The 26681-nt window shown below is 33.9% G+C and overlaps 1 protein-coding gene across 10 annotated transcripts in view; it reads left to right on the forward strand.

Annotated features, from left to right (window-relative positions):
• The first annotated feature begins 1357 nt into the window (after positions 1-1357).
• LOC148626609 (beta-1,4-mannosylglycolipid beta-1,3-N-acetylglucosaminyltransferase brn-like) overlaps positions 1358-26681 on the forward strand; it is a 78289-nt gene continuing 52965 nt past the window's right edge. For 3 of the 10 annotated variants that reach the window (XR_015920121.1, XR_015920123.1, XR_015920124.1), the window contains exon 1: positions 2449-3050. The gene's annotated coding sequence lies outside the window, so the exon portion shown is untranslated. Of the gene's footprint in view, positions 1377-2401; positions 3051-13918; positions 14076-22723; positions 22815-26681 lie in introns of those variants that run through there. The other 7 variants (XM_088570767.1, XM_088570772.1, XM_088570769.1 and 4 more) reach the window with 6 other exon arrangements.

Below are 26681 nucleotides of genomic sequence, written 5' to 3' on the forward strand. Positions count from 1 at the left end.
AAACATATAACAGGTCCAATATGAAATTATATATTTATTGACAAGTTTATTAACCAACTCAACTAGATGATTTGTAGAACAGTTGTTTTCGTATTTTACCAAGAAAACGTAGGTTTATTTGCATTAATCAGTCTTACATGTAAATATCGTTTTTGTATAAAATGGAAGATTTTGTTGTGTTTCTGTAGCTTTTAGTCCTGATGATCAAAGTTCATGAAATCCAATTCTAACTCATATCAATCGGTCAGTTTTTGACATATTTTAACGTATTTTGGGTACTTGCTTAATAAGAGTATATAAAAATTTCCAACAGAAAAAGGGTTCAACTTTAACCCCCCCCCCTCCCGCCCAATCCCCTGATCCCAAACTACAATGACAAAGATGATAATATTGAACTAAAAGTTAGCAGAACTACATAGGTTAAAAGACACCAATGGACGATTTTGATTTCTACACCATCTCATATCAAATATATATAAGCTTATGTCCCAGGGGCAAATCCTGATATTTTGAGAAGGAAGGTTCCAGAGAGAATTCAGGAAAATGGGAATTCCAGGCTACTATTTGCTCATTTAGATCAAAAGTGCTTCACATGAACATATTAATTCAATTTTCGAACAAAAGGAGTGATGGGTTCCGCCCCTGAACACCCCATCGGATCCGCCACTAGTGAACATAGTAAATTGATATTCAATCATACTTTTATAGTACCAATTCAAAAGAATTTGGTACTGGTACGAACACTATGACCAATGTGAAAGACTTGCCACAGTGAGTGTAAGTTGTACAGGCGCGTAGCTGCCGTTAGGCAAAAAAGCTTTTGCCTGCACTTAATTTTGCCAATTTTTTTTGGAGAGGCATATATGATGCTCTAAAACGGTATCTCCGCGGAGCTTCGTAGAGGGGGGCTTCACCCCTGGACCCTCTACCAGGGCTTCGCCCTGGACTTGCTGGGGGCCTTAAGCGGCCCCCAGACCCCCTGCCGTAATTTTGCCTACACTTCAATTTGGCCTCAGCTACGCGCCTGTTGTATATAATTGAAAAGGTCTGAGGTAGTAATTTAGAATTAAATTTGAAGAGGAACCAATTGACGGTGAAATCTTAAACATTGGTAATATGATGGGTCGTAAAATAGATCCATTAATATGAAGATACATTGATACACGTGTATGCACGTCGACTTGTTTCTCCGCTGCTGTTTATCGACTTTCTATGTGAAATTTAAGATTATACCCACTTAAAACAAAACTACAGTGGATCTGACCGCATTTTACCTCAGTTACATTCTTGTCGGCAAACACTTTCTAAAGTGAGAGACTAGTATATCTCCTTGAGATGACAAGCTTTTAGGAACATAGACGTATTAATTATCCCTGGTGAGTAAGCATATATTTATGTAGTGTATCCAGTGAACGTTCGTAAAGTTAATGCAAGGTGTTATTTAGGAATTGAGTCTTTAATTGAGACAAAACTGACAGTTAAAACTAATAACATGTGTACATCTAGGCCCAGCATGTGTTTACAAATGTACGAAGGGTAAAAACTGATAAACTCAATAAGCAGTATCAAAAGGAAAAGTCAAACATGAAAGTATGTATAGCAAATGGCAAATATCATAGTAAAAACGGAAGGTACAAAGCTGGTTAGAGTTAAACCAGGTTCTATAACGCTGAGCTTCACGCTTCCAATAATAAGGCCAATTATTACGATATAAACGAACCATGCGAGATATTTTGGTTGTTGTTTTAATGATGTAAATTGGACAAATATATTATTATTTTTACAATCAACTTTCGAGATTGCGAGAGTCGATCAAACTCCGGCACGGATATAACAAGTTAATAAGCTTCCCAGCATCTGTAATTTTGAGAAAATTCTGGATGTTCTACACAAACATAATGGGAAATAATGTATATGTATTGTGACATTTTCGCTCTCTCCTACAAAAGAGAACATTTGATAACAAAAAAGCAATACATTTTTTATGGCCTTCGTGTTTGATATTGTGAATTTATTAATCATGAGATGACCATTTGCTTTTTATGGGGGAGGGGGGCTTGGAAACAGTCCATTCATTTTAAAAATAAATATTTTGATCTTGAAGATGGCAAAAAAATATGTTGATCCAAACAATATGCTTTCACATAAAAATACATATATGAAAATTAATAACTTGATTCGATAAATGTGAAAAAATAAATATTTTAACCGTATGGTATGTTGATACCAAGAAATCTTCCTAGCCTCCCCCTTCCTAACCTTCACCCCCTTTCTAGCCTCCCACTCCCTAACCTTCACCCCCTTCCTAGCCTCCTCCCCTTTCACCCACTGGTCCATATCAAATAATTGTCGATACAAAAAATAACTGTAAGTGTATTCAACGCCTAAAAGTAACATTAATGCAACATTGAAAGGCCCAATGTCTTGATCATGTAAACTATATCGTGGTATATATCTTATTAACGTCCAGGGCAAATAACGTTTATCAGTGTTCATGATAAGTTCAGGATTTCACATAAATTCTCTGTAACTAACTAAAGTAAAAGTTGACAAGTTTGGGTTTGTAAGATACTTAAGCAGGTGAATTACTGATAGTAAAATATTCAAACTTATCAAAGAAAAAATCTCCATTCGATTAAATTGTGAGTTATCTCGAAGTTTTGGTAAATACCGCTTATTTTGTGCATTAGGTTCGTTGAGACTTCGTTTTAATAGGAAAAGTACAACCCCACTGGAATTAGGAATGACACTGTGATGAGGTATTTCCTTGTATTACATCCGCTCTTGTTTTTTTTTACGCCGCAACTTAATTTTTATTGACAACGACGTAAGACAAAGCGTATGATTGCCGCCATTATGCATAACTTATATCGCTGGGCTTAATCTATACAAATTTGCCTTCCAATGGTGAATTTTAGTGTGCGAGGATAATTTATAGTGCGAGGATAATTTATATTGATCAGAGAATTTACGACACGAACTGTCTAGATATTTTCTATGGATATAGCCAAACAAATATGTTGTTCCCAAAGGATAAATTATTTTGACAGGTAAGGTTTTCAACATGTACTAAAATACTAAAATGGTGTAATGAAAAACTGATATGTCGCCAATGTAGGTTTAAAATGTGTCATACGTTTAGATTCAGAGGTGATATAATCAAAAAGAAATCAGCGCATTGTTAGAAAATAAGTAATTAAAGACAATAATTTTAGTCTGGCGCGATTCGACCCACATTTACTCAATTGGTCAATGATGCTCAATCTTTATGGACCAGAATCCATTTTTTTTCAAGTTTTAAGTCGATGTACAATAGGAATGCAAATCAAGAGAAACTCTCTATAAAGATGTACATTCAGCAAAATATTTGCTCATTATACATGTACCTAAATAATGATTGTGATTCTTGTGTTTCTGCAAGATTACAAAATCATCACGTATACTGCATGAATCATGCAAATGTTCAATCGCAAATAAGGCCTTACGGAGTAAATATATGTTCGTCTTTCCTCGTCTTCAGTATTTTGAAAATGTATGTGTCACGTTCCCTACTGATAGCCCTTGAAATTTGACTCTAAAATAATATTTTTTTATTTAATCTCATATTATTTTGAAAGAATCACTGGTACATGTAACGTGTAACTCTTTTCTGCAATAATGGTAGACTGCGCTGTTTGATACAAATGATAAGTGTGGACCATGTTAACGATAGCAGGATAGACTATAAAATCATGCATGTTATATATTTTTTGGGGTATTTGAACATGAACTCTCTCATAATACATTGTAAAAGTGGATGACTGAATTCAAGTTTAAATGTAGCCGGAAGTAACTTTTGTATTGTTTCAAGATTGCCAACAACGTTACGTTTCCTGTTGATAAAAGCACCATATTGTTAATACGTTTTATCGCATTTTAAGTACCAGTCCATTTAAAAGTAAGATACTGCCAATGGTAGAGGCGATTCATGGTGTAGTATAATCCACTAAACACACGGTCTTCATTTTTCCCGTCTAAATAGGCTATATGTTAAGGTAACGATAGTCACTTCTGTATTCAGATCTTTATTTTTCAGAAAACCAAGGCATATATTCATCTCCCTCTTAAACCCAATTAACGACAACTCTTGCAAACTGCTAATTTCAAACTTGTTACCATTCTCAGAGGTACAACCGCCGAACGACCAACTTTGATGGTTTTGTTGTCTGTAACTGTTTCTGGAATAGAAATAAAAGTCAATTCGTTGGGTATTTCGCATGCATGAATCACCTCCTGCCTGATTTTTATAAAGACTGCTGCTTAAGCATTTTAATATGATACACAAGGACAGTCGTTATGTATATACGGAAATTAAAACTTGTTTCTACATATCTTTTACTGACTAGCTCGATAACAAAATACAATCAGGCCTTTTTAAAACGCATACAGACAGTCGGTCAGACAATTGCAACATTACGATCGTCAAAAGATGGATGTATGCAAACATAACAAAATAACTACTCTGTTGAAGAGAGCAATTGACTATGATATACCGGCACATTACTTCATTTACACATTGATGAATGTGTGTGTGTGTGTGTGTGTGTGTGTGTGTGTGTTTACTTATTTATTCATATTGCTGTTTTCGTAATGAATTGTGCAGTATTATGTTCTAGGAAAAATTGATTATGGTAAACCGTCCGATTTTGTTTGTATTGCTACCTCTTTGGTTAAGTAAATGAATTTTAAAAGCTATATATTCTTCTCTAGTTGTCTAATCGGAAAAAAAGAAACACATATTGTAAATACATTATTGTGTGATGAACCATTCACATGAAGAAAAACGGACGGACTGACAACATGATTACTATATACCTCATGTTTCAAAGTGGGGGGTATGATAAACAGAGATATAATTATAATTCTGTAATGCGTTTGAACAGCTAATTTATATCATGGTTCGTTAAAAGTACTTAGTCTACTGCAAATTCCCAAAGCGTTGGTGTCTAAATACTGGAATCTCTAATAGCACAGTTCTCAACATTATTCAATTATTGAAACAAAAAAGTTTAATCTGGAAGAATAAAGGGTATTAAATATTGTCTACATGTTATGTCACATTCAGCTAATGATTGAAAGTGCTTGTGAGATATATGTTAAAAATTTCCGAGCCCAAAATATACTGAACTTCCATTAAACCTTATACAATATATTTGAAGTCGGAATGATGAGTTATTTTTAAATGTTATTTACTACAAAGGACACGATATCAACGAGCACGGAAACATTACATCAATTTCACTTCGAGCGAGTTTTTCAGTAATTGGTATGTAAATATCATTAATAGGTATTTTATCAGAGTTGTCAAACTAACAGTTAGAACGTGTTTCGGGCTATTTTTGATTAACTGTTATATAAACAGTCTTTTTTCCCACAACAACTTATTTGAAATATAGGGTTTGTTTATTTGTCGACTAGAAAAAAAATGAATTTCGTGGATGTGCACTGTATTTTCACTTTTGTGTGTATGGATCACTCTAGCATCATGCATGGAAGACAAAGGATTTTTTTTTTTCATTTTCTTAAGTCGAATAACAGATTGAGCTAGAGCTATTCCGACACTCAAAGGTCCCAAATTGACTTGCCTTTGTCATGTGACCAACAGAAAATCTCCTCAATTTCCTCTGTAGACCTATAACCGCTTTCGGATTTAATAGGTATCACTCCGCTAGCTTATTGGCTCTGCTATACAGGATGTGAAAAAAATTACGGTGCATGATCACTACTCATCACAAATCCGCGGAATTGTTTCCGGCGTATTGCACTTATTTGCATTAAGGGTGTGTTTAGTACTGAGTGTAGCAGAGGTGTAAACAATTGAAATGGCGGACTTAGGTTATGTAATACTACGCTGGCGAGTTGATTTTACTATTCAGGATATGAAAGAAGATCACTTGGCATAAGCGCTATAATAAATAACTAATGCACGAAGGTATTCGCAGTTTATAAAGAGGTAGTGTGGAGAATGTGTATGACAGAGCAATAAAATAAAATTCAAAAAGCAAATGCATCCTCTTCACAGGAGATTGCCATGCTATCTGCATATGCATTTCCGATAGCCCGAAAAAGAAGTCAACAAAGAAAATCTCTGTCAGCTGATACATACGGTTAATAACAAAATTACCGAACCGATGAACCATACTAAGCAGTAGTCATATGAAAAAGTCATAAAGGAAAGTCCATATAATTGATGACAATATCAAGGCAAAAACCGGACATGACTTGATTCAGGCATTTCCGATAAAAATAATAGATTATACCAGGTTTTATAGCGCGTTAAACATCTCGCTTCCATTACGGTTAACGGTTTGCAGTTTGTATTGCAATAAAATGCAGCACAAAATTGCCACCGGGTAAAGTTTGTTGAATCAGCAGTCAAAACAGTAGATATGATACATTGATGATATTATGAAAATCCATCATCCATAATAATCTAATTGTTAAATACATACTATTTCTCAAAAAGATCAGACAGTGTGTTAGACGTATTTTCATTATTAATTTTAATTGAAAAACCAATCTCTTGTGCAGCGATGGCGCACTAAGAAGTCAGAAGAGTGGCTATCAGTTCAGGCATATCTCAACAATTTAGGAACACGGACCATCAGTCTCGAATTCTACTTCCGGTTCGCCTGCTTTGTTGACTGAGACGAACCGCTTGGTACGAAGCAATAATGAAACCCGATTTCACAAATTAAAATGCTTATTACATGGTGTGACTTGAATGAGGCTGAAACGTTTTACCAACTGAAAAAGAGCATTATGTATTTTCATACAGTCACAAAATCAATATTAATCATTGTGCTCATCTGTGATTCTATAATTGCATGTGTGTAACGACATGTCTGACATTTATTTTATTTTTATACTACAAACACAAATAAAAGACATTACAAAGGGTCGGATGGACTACGATAGCCGAATAAGAGCACATCCCGCTACCATAAAATGGCAAGATCTTTACATTCAAGAAGATTATCAAAATGGGAGACCACATACGTGTATTCGAGCAAGAGACAAGCTTGTAAAAAAACCATCCCCTACTTTACACATGAATTACCTTTTATTGTCTCTAACTTACTCTTAAAATACATAAACTTTTTAAGTGTCGGTCTCTGTAAAGATCAGGCAGTGGGTGAAACATGTTAATGTATGAAAACACATTCTATTTTGAAAGTTTGAATTGAGTACTTGCTTCATCAGAATCAAGGAAAAAAGGCAAAAATTTCCATATCATTTTGGTAAATTATGATTTCATTGAAACGAAATGAAAATGAACATTACAAAGAAAGAAAACAATCAAAAATCTTATTTTTCTAATCTTTATTGACAAATTTCTAAGCAAATCCAGTGATGCAGAGATTTATTATACCAGAGAAAGCAATGCCATCCTTGAGTAAATTTCTGTGGTCAGATCGGTGGGTTTTTGACATGCAAGTATTCTGGTTTTCCTACTCGCCTTATTCTTACAAAGACTTATACTTAATAGTCATACAACTCTTGAATGTTATATGCATAAATGTGCAGTGTCTTGACACAATAAAGAGTTGGAGAAGGATTTTAAATACACAAGTATGCTTTAAGGCATATTTGACCCCAGACCATCTGCCGCATGATTTATTCAAATCGAAGTAAATTAAATAAAAACAAAGGCTCTCCCTATGGAGGTACTGTGATAGAAATTTTGCATTAAATTTACATTATAGTCACGGTTAGGATGAGGCTTAAAAGTAGTCAATTTATCCAAACACCTGGTAAAATGAAAACCAGGATTCGAACGGTAATCAAAAGTATATAATCAAGGGAAGCAAGGTTATAGCGGTAATCAAAAGAATATAATCAAGGACAAAATCACCACTAGTACGGTGTTAAAGACTGAAGTTTTAACTTTTTTTATTGTTTTAATTGTCACTGTGTATGTCTGCTTTGGGGCTGTCAAATTGTGATTTAGTTTTATTTTCACTACTCTGACTTTCATTCCGTTCATAACGGCAATATAAAACACCCTGTTCATTCGAAAAATACGCAAATATATAAAATAAGGCTATATGTTTCTTTTTAATTTTAAGAAGTCCATTCTTATTTTAGTTAGATTTGTCTATCAATTGAATATTCTAAGTCTAGTAGTCTGTACCCTAGTTCTGACTGATTTTGATTTCTTGTTCTCTACAATAACTGTTGGTATCCACACCGATGGCTACATAATTACTTTTGACGTGTTATTTTCGTTAACATTATTATATTCTATGTTCGTGTATACTTCATTGAAATCTGTCTAAACCAAACTGTAAAAAATGAAAATATTTCTAAATCAGACACCTTAGAAATCCAATTATATAAGTTCAAATTAAATAAATTGACTACTGTCTTAATCAAACATCATTTTTACAGTCCAGAATGGGTTCAATTTGGACAAGTTGAGTTGTGTTTAAGTTTCGTTTCTATTTGGGTCGAATCATTTTTTTTTTATTTTTTTGCTTCGTGAGATATTGACTGGCTTTTTTAATGCAACAGTACAAGCTTTGTGATGTTCGTTTCATTACTATTTACACGACTCCAGGTGAGTAAACAAGAAAATACAGTGAAGCCTATCTAAAGCGATCCCTGACAAAAAACCGAAAATTTACTAAACAAGACATATTTATAAGTCACTGTATATAAAAGTTTTAATTATGTTTAACCTGAATCACTGTATATAAAAGCTTTAATTATGTTTAACCTGAATAAACCGAACACGTGTCTAATGCGAACGCGTGTCTCAACCGAACAAATTTCACATTCTAAAAATGATTTGGTTAAGACAGGTTTCAGTGTACAATAATTTCAATTGATTTGGTCCTTTCGCTGTACATGTGCCATAAACTTTAATCAAGCTGCTGCAAACATTTCCCACTATAAAGTTACACAAGTGTTACTTCTTAAATAAATCTGCCTTAATCTTTATTGATATACCAGACATTATCAATCTCCAAAAGAAATTTGATTGCAGAAGGGATTTTTTTATCCTATAATTTAATTTTCAAATGGCGACTCGCAAAGTTTGCAGAAATTTCTTATACACTACACACTGATGTACATGTATATGAAAAAGTAGGATTAAATAGAACAACCAGCGTTTATTACAATCATTTGTACACTTGATGTGTGTTTTTTTTTCTTCTAATTCATAGCTTGCTTGTAGTTTTATTTGATGTACTGGTTATGTATGTCAACAGATAAATGAAAAAAATGTTGATTAGAAATTCTTATTAACAGATAGAGTTTATGTCAGTTTACAATGAAAATTAGTGAACATTTTTTCTTAATTATAGAGTCGTAAGGCAAGAGGATTGCCTATGCTCAACTACTCAGCCTTGTTCTACTGATTAAAGAATGCTTCACATTCTGTTTTAAGTGTCTTCAGTTGTTCTTTCTATTTCTGGTAAAATGAATGCAGAGTTTCAGTTATTCATAAATCTTCGTTTTTAAACCAGAAACACTCAACGCTTCAGTACAGCTATTGTATAAACTTTCCATTTTCCCTATCCCCGGTACCTAATTCCTTATTTTCTTCTATTTCCCCCATCCCCAATGCCTAATTCCTCCATTCTACCCCACCCCATTACCTAATTCCTTATTTTCTTCCATTCTCCCCTATCCCCAGTACCTAATTCCTCATTTTCTTCCATTCTCCCACATCCCCAGTACCTAGTTCCTCCATTCTCCCCATCCGCGGTACCTCATTCCTCCAATCACCCCACCCCCAATACCTAATTCCTCCATCCCCGGTACCTAATTCCTCCATTCTCCTCCATCCCCAGTTCCTAATTCCTCATTTTCCTATTCCCCTTTCCCTGATTACTCCATTCCCCATACCTGATTGTCCTGAAATCCATTTCCATATCCCCCCATCCCCGATTGCTCAATTCCATGTAGTCTTATTTCCATCACTAATTGCTTTTATCCTCTATTATCCCATTCCAAGTCGGATTAAAGTCCTTCTAAAATTAATAGATAATAATAGTGTTTTGACTTCAGCAGTTACCCTGTTTCGTGTCGAATCCTTTTGTTCCTTTTTGTGAAGTCAAGACATTATTATTGCGTTTATAACACAATCAAAAGAAATATTTTCATGAACGGGGAATGGGCTGTGAATAAAGAGTCAATATGTTTTACAAATATGGAGATTGCAGTATAAATATAATAAGTATGCGCTTAATTAATTCCGACACCCTATTCCTCGTGCTCCGATATCAAATTCTCCTTTGCTCAATACCCCACTCCTGGGCCATTTCCTATGACTTTATTTGATGACGTGTACTCACCCGGGCACTAACTTTTTTACATTTATTGTATAAGTAATCAAAATTTACTGAAAACTTTAACAAAATATGTTATGATAAATAAACAAAATGTAAAGAGTCCAGATTCATATATTACATGGTCATGTTTTGAATGCTGGCTTTTTTAATCTCCTTTTAATTCAATAGATAATATAATTATTTAAAAACAAACGTTATCATAAGACTACTGTTGACCTATCAGAATATATTTTGATTCCTGCTACGTTTTCACGACGTAATATTTTGGCAAAGTTAAGAGAATTGGTAACACGTTCATGTGTGTTTTACATCTTTTTTTTTTATCGTAAAATAAAGTTGACTCTTTGTTTCACATTTCAAAATTTCATTAATACACGGATTTTGTTAATTTTGCTTCAAGAACTTGGTAGTTAATGATATACAAATTTTGTCCTAGTCAGTTACTTCTTGGCCTTGTTTAGATCTTAAAGTTTACTAAACCGTTTTAAAACTAAGTGATTCAGGTCTGGGTCAGACAATTTGCTTTTGCTTGGTCTGTTATGACTTTGAAGATATTGTGTTCTACTGAATCTTTGTGTATATGCTTCACCCTAATTGTGGTGGTAGTCTGGCGAAAATATGAGTGTAGTCTAACAAAAAATCGGTGTACACTAGCAAAAATATGGTTGAGTCTGGCAAAAATAGGGGTGCAGTCTGGCAAAAATATGCGGATTAGGTGTAGTCTGGCAAAAATATGGGTGTAGTCTGGTAAAATGTGGGTGTGGTCTGGCAAAATATGGATGTAGTATGGCAAAAATATGGGTGTAGTCTGTCAAAAATATGGACGTAGTCTTGCAAAATATGGGTGTAGTCTAGCAAAAATATGGTTTAGTGTAGTAAAAATACGGATGTAGTCTGGCAAAATATATGTGTAGTCTGGCAAAAATATGGGTGTAGTCTGGCAAAAATACGGGTGTTGTATGGCAAAAATAAAGATATAAGTTTCTACACTGAAACATATAAATCATTATATGTTTATTCTAGACCAGTTTAAATGTGGCTTGTTCAAATTAAGTACCAGACCACATAATATTCAGACACTGCTAATGGTGAAGTGATTCATGGTGTAGAGAACGGTGCTTTTTCAGCCTACATAAGCTATAATAGTTTCGGGGATTTGATACGTCGCATCTACCCCAAAGAATTTGAGATAAAGGATACTACAGATACCGTGAAGTCAAACTCATAACGTCAACTTAACCTACACTTGGAGATATAGTAAAGGAAAACTATTGACCAAACTATACGACAAACGCGATGGCTTTTCATTCCGTATTGTCAACTTTACTTTCATCCCTTCAGCACCTGCAAATGGAGTTTTTGTATCGCAACTCATACGTTATGTCAGACCTTGGCGTAACTACGCAGACTTTTTATTTGGCCTGAGACTTTTCACAATTAGACTTCAGGAACAGGGTTATGTTGCTACAAGATGAACTCATTGATCGTTATGGTGTATCCATTTGCACCATGAACACTGATTTGTTTAACATGTCATAGTTTTCCTTTCCTCTTCCGTCTACCCTGGACTTGCCTTTTTATGAGCAACTCGGCGGGTGTTTTTAGAAAAGCAGAGGACGCTTACCCTACCGATGCACATGATCCATACTCCAAGTTTTTAAGGAGTCCGATATGCCCATTTACTTTTGTTACTTTGTATGTAATATTTTGGTTATTGTATCTTCTTTGTTTTGTGTGTCTGTTTTTCATGTCTGTTCCTTTTATCACGTTTTATCACGACAGTTATTAGGCGAGAGAAATTGCCAAATTTATTTCACAATGTGAATGTATTACACAGGCCATATTCGATATCGATAAATCACAGCTGTGTATAGATAATATGTTGTATTTGATTTTCAGATCGAAACAAGGGTAATGACAAAATTTCCGATCTCAAAATCACAAATCAGAGGGAAATATTAAAGAATACATGAACTTTTGAAGTTAAGAATAAAATAACCACTATGTTCCTTTCATTTTAAATTGAATTTGTAGGTTAAGCAGGTTTTAATGTCAGTTTAACTGGGAAACTTCCCAGTAATTTTCTGTTTACTTATGCTTTAAATTGACCTGTATGTACAGTCTAACAGTAAATACATCTTGTGGTATAAATTATAAACCGTCGGTTATCAAAAGCAATCGATTTCATAAACCAAAAAGCAGGAATTTACAATTTTATGATTTTTCAATGTTACACTTAAGATTAATTTTGAGATATCTTATCGGGTTTTCTCAATTCAAGGACCAGCCTTTGTTTCAATCTGTGTCATGTGAAAACCTAACACAAACATGTAGGAAATAAATTGCCGTAAGTTATACTATCTCAACATATTGTCTCCTAAAATAGGAAATTTTGCCAAATGATGAAAAAAGCATTTGATTCATGTATTTACAAATCTTTTAATAAACCATAATTGTGACATCGAAAAAGCATAAAGTGATAGTAAAGTTTACCGATCTTCGTAATAGCCCAAACTTTTCCTGAACATAAGAACCATTCAGTAAAAAAATGTGATTGATGCCAAAGACCTGGTAGTGTTTGAAGCAGGAGACAAGTGCATGGATACATATTTGCCATGTTATTCAATTGTGTTGTTCTTCTACTTTAATGCTTTGATATATTTTCTTTATATTCTGTAAAGAAACATTCTCTACATACCTCCAAAGCTTAATGTTACTATGTAATTAAAAGATTTAACCAATTTTGCGTTTTGTTGTCTCGAGCATGTTTGGGATGAAGACTGCTTTATAATAAAGGGTATGTGAATTGGCAAGTAAATGTGATTATTTGATGAACAAAACAATGAATTTTGTCTATTAAAGATATTATTTAAGATTAAGGGGTAACTTGTAGATTTTAGGGAAATCTCAATTTCCTTTGTTTTTTTGTTTTTTTTTATGAACCAGGAACTTTGTCATAAATGTTAGTTATTTCCATTGTGAAATAAGTTTCGTCTTTGAAACTGACATATTCAAGATTAATTAAAATCCTTTTTTGTCCTAACAAGCAGTTAATACATAAAACGGCCATTTCATGCAAGCAGCAAGCAAATTTCTATGTCCACGCAAAAAGGCCTTGACAAAATGATATTAAACAATACAATCAATAGGTTCGGTTAAAAAAAAATAATCTTTTACTTGAATCAAGCTTTATAATATTTATGTGACATATTGACTTGTACTGAATGGCATAAAATTAATCAAATTCTTGGCTTTTATCTTAATTTTCATAGAGTAATATAGCCTGTTGGTAATCATTAATACGGTCATTTTCCGCGTTTATATAATTTATTTGGTAGATTTGATTTTTTTATCCGTATACTACTTCCTGATTACATATACCGCATAAAAAATATTTCCAATGCCTATGACCGTTCACTTTATGATTCCCATGCTACTATTTATATATGTATAAAACATTTGAAGGAGGTTGAATTTTCAACTCTTATTGCTCTCCAAGAACAATGAATGGATACATTACTTTCTTCAAGGAGAGAAAAAATAAATTAAAAAATGCGATTTTCTTTTTTTATTAATAGATGCTACTCAAATTGCCACGTCACCAGAGCATGTGTACTGCTGCCCAACAAAAAATGTTAGGAGTCTCTTTCCATGTACTGTTTTTTTTTTATTATTAAAAATCAATTTGCCACTGCATTTTGTAAGTACGCAATGTATAACAGATCGAAGAATATGGTATGTATCTTTCAATTTATTTTGTATCAGTGGGAAATTTGTGACGTCTGATTTCAATATGTTTCTTCCACAGCAGTCAGTATTCACGTGTCGTTATCGGAAAAGATGCATCGATACATCAGTATGAATGTCATGGTTTTTCTTCCCTCGTTTGTCTACCTCGGACTTGACTTTTTATGAGCAACTGGGCGGGTGTTTCTAGAAAAGTAGAGGACGCTTACCCTACTGGTGCACATGGTCCATGTTCCTAGTTTTTAGTGGAGTCCGAGTTGCTCATTTGCTTTTGTTACTTTGTATGTATGATTTCAGTTACTTTATGTTCTTTGTTGTGTGTGTCTGTTTTTTTCCATGTCTGGTCTTTGTCCCTGGATTGCATCCTTTTGATTACCGCTATAACCTTGGTTCTCTTGATTACTCGAATGGGTTAAACTTACGTTTTGTGGTGGGGTTATTTGGGGCAAACAGAAATTAGGGTTGAACCATTGGGAAATGAAGTTTGAACTTGGGATAGGGTTTGTAGAGGATACATAATTATTAAGGTACAAGTAAAATCTGGTTTAATTGCATTTACTAACAGTTCATTTCCTTTTAAAAATAGAACGTGATCTGCAATCAAATTAATTTATTGCAACAAAAGAGGAGATGGGAAAACGATTAGGAAAAAAGGCAAGGCAATTTGAGACAGGGCAATGGGAAATCGGTGTCTGTAAATGAAATAACTACTCTGTATATTTGAAACATTGTCAAAATTTTAATCTCGTATGTATGATTTCGCCCTAGTGTGAATAGGGATTGATACAAGTTGGGGAATTTCGTTATTGTTGCTAGATTATTACCGCTTTACACCCACTTGCAATATTGTGGGTGCCGTTGGTGGAGCAGGGCATGCCTTCTGTTCCGGAGCATCTGGTGTCACTCCCGATGTTTTGTAGAAATTCATATTGCTTGTGGTTTAGTTTTTTCGTATGACGTCTTGTTTACCTTATTTTTACTTTTTATGTGTAGTTTTTCATTCTGTTCGCTACATTTGGTATGTAGATCGTCGACTGCTGACGCTTTGGTAATATTTTGATAATATTTTGTATTAAGATAAAGGAAGGGAATTTCTTTTTTCAACGAAAAAATTTTCTTACATCTAAAGGAAATTTACGACGAAACAAGGCAGTGTTGAGAAAAATACAATTATTGCATAAAAAGATACAGCTTGTAAATATTAATCATTCTGCAGTAACAAATAAAATGTAAATCAAAAAGTTGGGCCATAGAAAACACAGAAGCGTGCAAAAAGAGATAAAGAAAATAAAAACGTAATGTTTCAATGATCAGAACGCAACAACGAATGCTGAGGTCCATTTACATCAATAAAAATGTATTTTGAACCTTGGTAAATGGAAAAATTAAAACAAACTTCCGGTTTAGTCAGGATTTTCATGCTAATAACTCCACCGGCAAAAAAAAATTGACAGTAATAAAAAATATAATTTAATGTAACAATTGATAGTTAACATTTATTCTTCCTTTTCTTACATATAGGGACATACATTTGTACAATTGCTAAATTGTATTACACCACACTTGTATAGGAAACAAATATTAATTGTTCTCTTTATTTATTCCTCAAGATGGTTCTCAATTTGAATAATGTTAATTTGATCATTTCACATCGTTTTCATTGAATTTTATCTTTTATCATAGTGTTTAGATCTCTAATTTTGTCATTTCAAATCCGGAGATTTATTGAATAAATAAGGAAGACAGTTGATATTTGTTTCCTATACAAGTGTGGTTTACTCAAATTTAACGACTGTACAAATGTATGTCCGTAATGAAAAAATGGAGAAAAAATGTTAACGTTCAATTATCACATTAAATTGTATCTTTTATACAGTAGCTGTCGGAGTTTTTGCTGTTGGAGTCATTTACATAAATATCTTGTACTTTCTCGTTTTATCACAGTTTAATCCCTATATCCCATACTAATTTAATTCAAAATCAAATCAGACGTGAATTTGCAGTCTTCACCCTGACAACTCAAATCGGTTTGCACTGCAACAGCACAGCGGCTCAGTGATTAAATACCCAAAGATAACCTTCCCTCGTAGTGTGCAGTGAAACGGACGGAAATTCACATTTTTGTGTACTTTATTGAAGGAGTGTTTCACATGTATCTCGCTTTGAATATTTTGCGATTAAGGTTCGTAGCTCAATTTATATCGTCACGTCCACATAGATAGGATTTTTTACTCTTTCGGTAAAAATTGCATCATTTCAACGACTATTCCGTTTTACTAGGTTATTATTCTACGTTTTACTCATAAATTTACAATATACAATTGCATTATCCAGTTACTCAACAAAAAATATTTCAAATGGATCTTATAACTTGAAATTGAAGACTTACGAAGCAGTTCTTCTTATTACAAGAAAATTTTATTGATTGCAAATGAGTAAATATCATAAAAACTAATGGGTAATGATGAAAAGAAAATTACGAAAAAAGATAACGAGGCATGGTAAAAATTAAACTAAAACGTCAACCAAAATATTGGAACATGAATCTAATGCAGACGTTTTCAAAGCCTCTTTGGCAATGTTTGACAGATAATTTCATGGATCAAATTAAAGTTGTATTTTGTATAGTTGTGAATATGAGTAGTGTATTAGTCTTTTTGTATAATAAGCACTTTGTAATCATTTCTAAAATATTTGTTGTGAAGTGGCTCACCTAAACGTAAATAAGAACAATTCATAAGTGAAAAGTAGCCCCTTTTAAAAGGTAAACTACATACAAATTAAATACAAATAAAACGTAAAAAATAAAAAGAATATTTGTATAAATTATCGGCCTTACAGCCTTCGTCAGTGACAAAGAGTATTGAAAAGAACAGGGGCGGATCAAGGATTTTAGATTATAGGGGTCGCACAGTTGAAATTTTTTGAGGTAGAATTTTCTTCTAGAGTGGGTGCAATGTAGATATCTTTTGTGGTAAAATTAGCGAGAAATTAAAGTTTCAACCTAAAACCGCCTAAATTTACCCTTTACATCCCATGCTTTGCAAATTTTAGGGAGGGCACGCTCCCGCCTGACTCCGCTCCTGGAAAAGAAGAGTGACAACTGCCGACCCACGCCACAGAGACAAGGAGCTCTTCAAAATTTTTGATCATTGTGAAAATGAGTCATGTTCAAGATGAAAAATGTAGCTGACAAAAATCACTTGAAAACCTTGTTATGGTGACTAAATAATGCGGCCAATGAAATTCCTTCCAAGAAAGCTAATGATGCGTAGTCTGGAATGTATGGGAGATATAGCCTTTGAACATTGATATTTACTGAAAATCATCATTTTGCAACTCCTCTAAATCTACCAAATAAAATTTATAAAACTTGATATATATCAAAACACCATATATTATACACATTATTAGGAACATTTTCGCACTCGATTTTTAAAGGAATTATATTCCGTAGTTCTGTATATCTGTCGAAAACACTTTTATCGTCGCATTTTCCTCAGCACTATAAATCACAACTGCAGTGCGACACAGTTTTTATTGGAGTCGAGTTTGCTCATTTGTTTTTGTTGCTTTCTTCATATTATTTTGATGATATGGTTCTTTGTTATGTGTGTCTGTTTTCCCGTCTGATTACATTCTTTTGATTTCCGTTAGAATCTTGGTTTTCTTGATTATTCTTGCATATTTTATCAATATTTGTAACAAACCTTTTCACATGTATGATACGTTGATAAATGACAATTTAACGTACGAGTTTAATGTACTGTTCATATACTTCTTGTTCGCAACCAAAATCATTTGGGGGGGGGGGAGTGGTAAGACGAATCAAATAATTACTTTTAAAGTTTAAATCAATCGTAATCGGAACACTGAAACTAATGACTGATACTTAGTCTTTGCTTTAAATTGACAATATTATTTAATATAACGGAGCAGAAAAGGGTGTTTATTCGCTTTAAGATATCGAACACCTACAATTTGAAATCTCAAAAAGACCTTGCAGAAGTGAAAGAGGGTGCTGCTCGTTCGCACAGCAAAGGTTTAAGTACAAAGTATTCTGGCTTGACCTTCAGATATTTTTAGATATTGCTGGGGTTAATATTATTGGGAGTTGTAGTAAAAGAAAAAAAATGTACTTATTTGCTCGTAAGGGGGGCTTTAGTTGCTGATGAGGTATTTACTCGATTTGAGTACAGGAGGAAATACATTGAAGTTTGTTCACAGTGCTGATAAGTGTATAAATGCATGTTTTATTTATGTAAAGATTTGTGTCATTTATGGAACAATGACAGTATGAATTGGAAAATCTCGTATGAAATATTCAAAGTCATTTGAAAGAAAAAACGTAATAACGTAAAAAAGGGTCATATTTCAGGTTTATTAAGTGATATAAACAGTCGAAACAGTATAGTTGAATCCAATCATAACCAGTTTTTTTAACCCTGGTTCCCTCGTTCCAGCTGTTAATTTCTCCCCAGTTCCCTTCTTTCGGCTGTCATTTCACTCCATTTTCCAGCAGTACATTTTCTTTATGATAATAACTGATAATAACAATAACATTAAGAAATTGATCAAATATAGACTTCTCTATATCTGCATGATTCTTAAACCTAGTATGTAGTGGTAGGAAGTGATGTGTAAATAAACAATATGATCATATTTTTAAAGGACAGTGCCATCGGTGTAGGGTTCGCTGGAACGATAGCGAATGATTAACTTCATTGTTTAGAAATGTTATCTCCGTGATGCAGCTGATATATCTGATTAAACTTAATTTAGGAAGTTATCATGGCCTTAGTAAAATAAATACATCAGCAAAAGGACGAGAAACATCTGTAGTAACTTTTTGATCGGTCAGAATGTATTACGTTAAAGTGGGTGAGAAAATTTGGGAACGTATAGTGCATAATTGTTGACAAAACATTTGATCCTAAAAAACCTGCCAAGTATCAAAATGAATAAAAGTTGTTTTTTTTTTGTAATTAGAAAACCACTCAAAACCCTAAAGGCATAATTATAATCAAATAATTCATTATAAACTCCTCTCTCGCAGTTATAGCGGATTTATTGTATGTTTAAACATTGTGTGTGTTCTGAAAAAGTTTCGGAATTCAAAATATGTACGGTAACTACATGTAATAATAGAAAAGAAATACAGCACTCTACCCCAAAATGCATATACTAGGACCTAAGGTCTCCAAGGGTATTCACCAACCCAGTAGCCCGACCTGTCGGACCCCGAATTACATTCATCATATTTATCCAAATTTGCAGTATTACAGATTTAAAATACATTCAACTCTGAGACTTTATGCCTTGTATTGCACATGATTGAACCTCTCAGTGATTGATTTTGGTATATTATATTTGATTTGAATGCTGCTATTGATGAGAGGTTACTCCTTGAAACACGTGTACATCATATCGAAATTTGCAATTATATGAAAGTTATTTTTTTGTATTTCATATATATGCGAAAACACCCTCACGCACACACATACATGCATGCATAAATACACACACACACAAACACACACACACACACACACACACACACACACACACACACACACACACACACACACATATATATACTAAGAGTAAGGAAACTGAATTGATTTAGGGGTTGTTTACCTCTTCAAAATCTGTAACCATAAATCAAATCTTTCGCTTTTCCCATTTATGTATGACTGTTATAATATAAGCAGTGTACAATTTCATCTCTCGAAATTGCAAATCAGCGGAGAATAAATCAGTTTCTCCTTGGAGACGTAACTCAGCCTTTAACATCAGGTGTAATGTATGTCTCTAAAACTTGATAGTTTTACATTTATATTAAAAACGGAATGAAACAGGATGTTACTCAAAGCGTACGTTCAAATGGTGTAAATAGAATTATAGACCAACGGTACGTGTGATAGATTTGGATTTTTTTTTTCAATGTAAACGTATATTTGATTTATGAAATGTATTAGGGTGTTCGTGGTTTATTTTGATTTTGTCTTTGTCTGACGGAGATTGCAGAGCTATAAAGGCAATTTGGTAACATTTATCAAAAGGGTAAAGCACTGGTCGCAACTTCGGCAGAGTCCGTACCCGAGGTAGAGTAGCGGAGTCACCCGAGGTTTGCCGATTGAAGGGTAAAGATGACAGGTGTATGCTGGATACAAGATTTGATTTCTTTGTAATGATACTTAAATTGATGTTGACAAATCGACGTTGAAGTTACCGGAAGTGGCTTTTTATGTAGTTAAAAATAAAAGCTTGGATACTAAAAGTGGCAGGGTAAGTTTCATGGTCGCATATATTTTACCAAGATTTAGAACACGAGTACATACACTTCATAGTCATTCTAAATTAAAAACTAATTTAAGGCAGTTATTGAACCGTGGAGGTAGTTCCGGGGGTCTGAACCACCATATTTGGTGGAATTGTTGTTAATTTTGCGCATAATTCTAGCAAAAGTTAGCAAATAATAGCCTGAGAAAACGGTTATAAATAATAGCCTGAGAAAAAAGGTAGCAAATGTAGACTTGGCAAAATTAGCAAATAGTAGCCAGAGCAAACGAAGCAAATATAGCCTGATCAAAAGTTAGCAAATATAGCCTGATCAAAAGTTAGCAAAAATAGCCTGATCAAAAGTTAGCAAATATAGCCTGATCAAAAGTTAGCAAAAATAGCCTGATCAAAAGTTAGCAAATAATTGCCTTGGCAAACGGTAGCAAATAATAGCTGGGAGCAAAAAAAAGTAGGAAATAATGGCTTGCAAGAACCACCCTTTTTCTGGTTTGCGCCTTCAAAAATTTCTGGATCCGCTCCTAGAAGGTAAAAAAGATTTGATTTAATGCAAGTTGAAAAGGGATACAGTTTTTATATTACGTATATTTTCAGGTTTAACAAGTGCTTTTTATACAATGACGACTCGCTATCAGTATAATGAAGTACCGCAATTCTGCAATCAACACGATATAGTCCCTATCAATAATGATCTAATTTTATGGTATGACGTCTACATCTCAGTCATAGTAATGTGCTTATTTTTGTTTACTCAAGCTTTTATGTATTATTTATAACAGGCACTATTTGGGAAGCCTACCTTTGGAAAGATAACTGGATAGAGCGCGATTTTAAATAATTGTGTTGATGCCATAAATAGTCATGACAGTTTTCCACTTGAGTTCGTGGTTCCCACTCATTAGCAAAGTTGTAAAAAAATCAAGTACCGGAAATCCCTCTCCCGGTATTTGAAAAAAAAATAAGGTCCATATAGATTCTCTGATTTACATTTGTTCATAGTTTTACTTATTTACTTTTTAGCTTCCTCCAGGAGCATATTTAATCATAGGTGAATAGCCTATAACCATTCTCCCGAAGAAAACTACTCAGATAATGCCAGTAAACAGGAGATGATCACTCAACGAATGCTCGTGTCATTCTATCATTCGCCATATTTTCTCCATTTTAAGACTTAAATGTTTGATTGATTTTATAATACCCCCGGAAACGAAGTTTGGGGAGGGGTATATAGGTTTCACCCTGTTTTTCGAAACACCTTGTAGCATTGTTATGAAACTTTGTAGGATGTAATATAACCATGTGAAGATGTGCATACTGTCAGGAATTTATGTTTGGACAAAAAAAAATAGAAATAATGGCTGTTAAGCTTAACAAAATTTAGTCTAATTTGTTGTCCGCAACTCCTCCTCAACAACTTGCAGGATTGCTAAGAAATTTGACAGCGTTTAAGTTACCTTATAGAACATATTATCGGGATTTATGTTTATGCAAAAATTATAGAAATGTTGACCGTTGGAACTAAGGAATTTTTCCGGAAAACTTGATATAATGCGTTGTCCACAACTTCTCCTTAACCACGTGCAGGATTGTTATGAAACTCAAATAGTGTTAATTCGATATAAATTGAACATACTCCTGTCATGTTTGACAGTTTTTTTTTGTAGATTTGTTGATTGCATTTCAGTAATAAAAAGTTCCATATTTTTAGGTGTCACCACCTGCCTGATCTTTTCAATGACATTTATTGAATGATTTACAATAATTATTACACGGTACGACAAATAATGTGGGTTTATTATATTTACGAAAGAACCAATGCTTGTCGAGGTGGTGCAGTATATCAACACAGTCACTTAGACTATAAATTTATATTTTGACTTACCAACCAATAAATTGAAATCATTTCGGTATGCAAACAAGTTTCTCGTGCAACTCAAATAATGGTATCGAATGGGCCTTATTGATTAAAGTGTAGTATTAGAACAAGTGTCGGACAAGTAATTTGCGAAGCAAATTTGACTGTTCTAACGTCGTTAGGAATTTTTCAGACCCTTCTATGCTTACGTTATTTTCCCTGTATCAATTTGATCCGATGGAGCGGTGTAGCGAATAGAGTCGTCACTTTCTTAGACGTAAATATGGTATTTTTTTAAAGAAAATTAATACATTTCGCAATCATGTGAACTTAAATTTAAATTAATGTTTAAAAGGAAGGAGTATTTATAAATAATCATAAGAATATTTCCCTTGACCGGTAAAATAAAGTGATATACTTGTGAGTATAGTTTATTTCCTTTATTGCGTGCATCATATAAGTGTGCTGAGTTTCTTGACAATTTTAGCAGGAAGTTTATGTATTTTATGTGGATTCATATTCTTATGTTTAAGCTTGGGTTTTAATCGTTTCCCTGATAGTCGGAAAGGCAAGTAAGTGTACATTGTATAAAATTTAAAAAAGAATAAATGTTTATGCTCTGTAAAGGGAATGTGACATACAAATAGTTGTGGATCCAAGGAATCCCATGGTTGGAATAAATGTTTATGCTCTGTAAAGGGGATGTGACATACAGGCAGTTGCGGATTCAGGAGGTCCCATTGTTGGAACCCCTCCATTTGCTGGAAGGTATCATTGGTTTAATGCAAAATGTTCCAATAATACCCTGAAACAGCCCTTTTTTCCTAAACCCATTTTCTAAAATCTCTTGATACCGGTCTGTAAGATGTTATAGATTGTATGAGTTTAGATGCCATTGGCGGATATCTCATCTAATATTCTTCATGCAGCGCATTGTTTACAATTATGCTTTTTATATCTGATTACTCTATTATGTTAATTGCAGCATCCACTTGTTTCTTTTTTTTTATTTCCGCAAACAAAATGTGTGTCGTTTAAATACCAGAAAACAAAGAAACAACGTTAGTAAAGAATAATGAAATAAGAAATAGTAAATGATACTAAAGACATAGATGGTGTTTCTTTAAACAAAATTATAGTATCTTCTGTTGCTTTGTTAATTATGTCAATCGTTACTGCTGCATGTACAAGTATTTGTTTAAAGAGGAACTATAACAAAAAAAATATTTTACTTTTACTGAAATGATAACTTAATTAGTAAATGTATACTTCACAAGGCTACGCAAGAAAGAAAAAAAACATGACCAGTATCGATAAGTAACTGATACAATGTATACATATATACAAGTCGTGTGCAACATTAACTTCGTATTTTCAATGTAAGTGACAGTTGTAAAAATACCAAAATTAAGCAAACCCTCTTTATCAGGATCGATTAGAAAGTCAATTTTCCAAAGGTGACTAAGATAAAAAAAGGTAATATCATAATGATCTCTTATATAATTTAAAACTGTAAGTCTGAAAACTTTTACATTAAATGCAGTTAAGAGGGAGGAAGTGACCTTCACCTTGTACATGACAGATATTACATTACTTTTGTGCTGTAGAGATATTTTACGTCTATAACTATATGTAAATCTACGTGCTCATGTATCGAATCAATTTATATGGATTGTTTGAATGAATTTTTAATCGACAACATATTTGTCCAGTGCGGCGGATGTGTTTTTTTCAACAAACGGTCGGCATTCCAATGGGAACAAATTGTGCTCCTTTACTTGCTGACCTATCTCTTCACTCTTATGAGGCTGACTTTATAGTTGATTTGATCAGAAAGAAAGAATATCGTTTGGCTAGATCCTTCAATCTCAATTTCCGCTATATAGATGACGTATTATCTTTAAACAATCCTAATTTCGGGGATTTGATACATCGCATCTACCCAAAAGAACTTGAGATAAAGGATACTACAGATACTGTGAGGTCAGCCTCATATCTTGACCTACACTTAGAAATCAATGGTAAAGGAAAACTATTGACCAAACTTCACGACAAACGTGATGACTTTTCATTCAGAATTGTCAACTTTCCTTTCATCTGTGGCAACATCCCTTCGGCTCCTGCGTATGGAGTGTTCATATCACAACTCATACGTTATGCCAGAGCTTGCCGAAACTACGCAGACTTTTTGTATCGCGCTAGAAGTCTAACAAATAGGCTTCTGGAACAGGGTTATGTTGCTACAGGATTGAAGTCATCACTACAGAAGTTTTATGGTCGTCATCATGAACTCGTGGATCGTTATGATGTATCCATCAGCACCATGAAAACTGATTTATTCAACGGGTCATAGTTTGCCTTTCCTCATTTGTTTACCCCGGACTAGACTTTTTATGAGCAACTCGGCGGGTGTTTCTAGAAAAGCAGAGGATGCTTACCCTACCGGTGCACCTGGTCCATGCTCCCAGTTTTTAGTGGAGTCCGAGTTGCTCATTTACTTTTGTTACTTTGTATGTATGATTTTAGTTACTTTATGTTCTTTGTTGTGTGTGTCTGTTTTCCATGTCTGGTCTTTGTCCCTGGATTTCATTCTTTTGATTACCGCTATAACCTTGGTTTTCTTGATTACTCTTTTAAATTTTTACGCCTCATACAATCGTCAAATTGCCAAATATTGGGGAAAAGGAAAATACGGGGACTGAATTCAAACGCATCTAGACATAAGCTTATTTTTGTAAATGGTCTGTATTTTTCATTTATTTTTAAATTCACAAGTCTGATTACGAAGGTAATTACTAAAACTACACACCAATTTTATGATGTGTCGTGGTAGTGCGCCAGTTTGCGTAATATTCAGCTTCGATGTCGGTTTACATGGAACGCCGAGATAAATGAATACAAAACTCTCTGACATACTGTGTAATTGAACAACAAACTGCTAGTTGACCTTTACCAGTTTCTATATTTTCAAGTTGAAATTCAATTTATCGACCTCCAGTTCGAAGCTGTCTGTCAAATCATTCAAACTAAAGCCGCTACAATCATTGAAATAATAATCTCCTGATATACTTGTCCCTCACAACTAGCTACAGTCGTCAGTTGATAAGGCATCGCATAGATAGCTATGTGCCATTTAAAGTGCTTAGTTTATTATGCACCTGGTTTGAGACACACGTACATTAACATAAATGCCAAATTCTTAAAACATAATTTCATCAATTTTTAAGGCCCTGGAGCACCCGCGGCTCTATTATCTTCATACATGGCCAAAATAGCCATATAGAATGATATTAGAAAAAGCAATATCACCAGACAAAAGACTGACACCATTCCCGAGAAATGCATTATCGAAATTCTATGCTATCGTCTAAGCAGTTGTATTTTTTTATTTGTCATCCATCTCCGGGTTTCCGATGTCTCGAGAGGGTTACCGTGCTAAAAATACACGATACAGTGAGTGATACATTGGGATGGTTTCAGGGGGGGGGGTTAATCCTTCCCTTTGTACAACGTTTGACAAAAAATAAAAATGCGTGGCAAATGATCGCTTGGAATCCCTTTCTCTATATAAGTTTCTTGATTGGATCCACTGCCCCCTTTCTTACACATTTGGATCCGCTAGGGCCTGCATGAAATATCTGCAGACAGCTTCAGCATTCCTCTTTATATGTCATTTCTATGATCGATTGATATTTACAGCCTCGCAATATTTTTAATTTTGAACACATCATAAAGGCTCCATCTACTGCAATACTTTGCTATATGGAGCAAACCTTGAAAGAATTAGGCGCACCGGCAGGGTAAATACAAATCGATTTATAGAATCAACTGCTGAGTTAATAGGTTATATATATATCAAGTACACTAGTTTGAGTTACATCAATCAATCGTTCATTGGTAGTGGGGAGTGATTAACGTCTTAGTTTTTAACAAGGAAGTAGATGTCAGCATACATGTATATCAGCATTTGAACTATATTTCTGTCGTTATCTCTTAATCAAGTGTGTTAATTTAAAAGTTAAAAGTAGATTCTTTAGAAGAAAACAAACTAAGGATAAAAGCGGTTCTTGTTTTTTAAGCCTCTGTTGTTTGTTTTTGTTGAAGAATTATGGTGTGTCAATTTGTCATCTTGTGCATGCACTTAGTGATTTGTCAGAAAAAGAATAGCATTCCTTAATATTATTTGTTCTTTCACGAATCAAGGTTTGCACAAATTACGTAACAAACATAAAATACCTGTTTGATGAATCCTTTAATTACATAGAATAAACATAGCCAGTGCTGGATCCTGAGAATCTCCTAAGGTAGGGAGCACCGAGGGCCCACAAAAAAATCTTTGATCAGCACATTTTAATGTGTGCGTTTACACACTATTTCATTATTTTCAGGATGTTTGCAATTTGATAAGCCACTTGAAACCGCCTATGATGGTTATTCAG

This window comes from Perna viridis, chromosome 2, assembly GCF_037379345.1.
Source record: "Perna viridis isolate PV_CMFRI_1.1 ecotype Kerala chromosome 2, ASM3737934v1, whole genome shotgun sequence".
NCBI lineage: Eukaryota > Metazoa > Mollusca > Bivalvia > Mytilida > Mytilidae > Perna > Perna viridis.